This window comes from Lupinus angustifolius, chromosome LG04 (genome assembly GCF_001865875.1).
Source record: "Lupinus angustifolius cultivar Tanjil chromosome LG04, LupAngTanjil_v1.0, whole genome shotgun sequence".
Taxonomy (NCBI): Eukaryota; Viridiplantae; Streptophyta; class Magnoliopsida; order Fabales; family Fabaceae; genus Lupinus; species Lupinus angustifolius.
Genome location: NC_032012.1, coordinates 20,400,534 through 20,402,364, shown reverse-complemented (window position 1 = coordinate 20,402,364; position 1,831 = coordinate 20,400,534).

The following is a 1,831-nucleotide window of genomic DNA, read 5'->3' as shown; positions in this document are numbered from 1 at the left end:
TATATATTTAAATTTATTAACTTTAATGGATAAATTTGAGCAAATATAATTTTATTGTATGTGAGTAAATTGTAGATTTTGAATAATTTTATTACCTCTATCCAACTCAACTTTGAGGTAAGAGTATGCTCTGAGCATGGAGAGAGTAGAGAAAGCACGTTATTGGAAACGGAAAAAAATGATGGGCCATCCCCCTCGTTCTTCATGTTCATCATCATCCACATAAGTCCATATGCCAGCAAATCACACGCGTTTTTTCATCTGGAATAAAATGCACAAGACGGATGAATATTTTTACTTAAAGTGGATTATTATTATATCACATTCACACCAATGCCAGCTTGCTTAGATATTAATTTGATTACTGAAAACGTCAAAATAGATAACGTGAAATGGAAATGCTTGTGCCTAAAATGTGTATGTTTTTGTTGTTGAATTATTTAATAAATTGAAATGTTTATTCATTAAATCAAATTAAGGGTTTATTGTTTAAGATTAGAGATAAGCTCATTTGCTCACAAGATGAGTCCATTTCGATATGTGAGCGAATTCTCATAGAAAATCTCTTTGGTTTGATTTAGTTAAATTTTGGATAGAAAGAATATTATTACATTATAAAATTATATAAATATAAAAATTAAATTAGTGTTTTTGTTTGAACTAGGTGAATATTTAGTTCTTCAATTCATGTTCAAAACCTTATTGGATATTGAAATTCAACGGGAGACAATTCATGTTGGAAACCTTATTGTTTAAACTATGACCATTCTCATCTAGTTTATTTATGCACTTATTGATACAATTAAATTAAATTTATTAAATTCATAGTAATAAAATTGAATATTGAAAACCAACAAAATGTTAATCTAGTGATATAAGATTTCGCTAGATTCTATGATGAACAAAATGTCAAAAGTTCAATTCTTATGAACGACATTTTTAGAAGCAAATGTCACATACCTTAAAAAATATTAGTTTTTTACTCAAAAGTGAGGGGATAATTTAGTAATAACAAAAAAAATGAACATTAAAACTTATTTAAAGTATTTAATTTTATACATAAATTGTATATTGAAATTAATTTAGAGTATGTGAGAGAGTATATAATAAATAAATTATTTTAATCGATAAAAATCACTATATTATATATAATAATTATGATTTTACATTAGTTTTTCTTATTTCTTAATTATAAATCCACTAATGGACGTGGAACTAACTTCTTAGAGTAAAGTCAAATACGGAAACATACATTTCTTTAAATAATGCTTTTACAAAAAGTGGAATTGAATCTGAGATCTCATGTTTAATAATTGGTCAAGTAAGATTGTTATCGACAATAAAACTGTGCCTACAAAATATATTACATTAACCAAAATGTACCACCCAACCTTTTGTAAATTCTTTTTTAACTTGTATTTATGAAGATTAATATTATATCTTCTTATAAAATAATTTTACAAATGCTCTAACACTAAGAAATATATATATATCTATATCTATACTACTTATAAAGGGAAAACCCAAAATAACTACCTACCATGGTGTAATTTGTGGTTCTTCCTATTTTGCCCTCATTATTTTATAATTTTTACCAAAAAAAAGTATATATAACCTAATGTTCATCTCTACCTAATATATGCTCATATTATTTGGTTAATTATTTTTTATTCTTTCATTATGACTATTTGTTTTTAATGTAGAACATGAATGTTACACCAATCAAATAAATTTAACTATAAATTACAAATATTTAACACAAAATATTATATTTGACATTTATGACATATAAACTATACATTATAAATGATAGGAAAGCGGGTTGACAGAT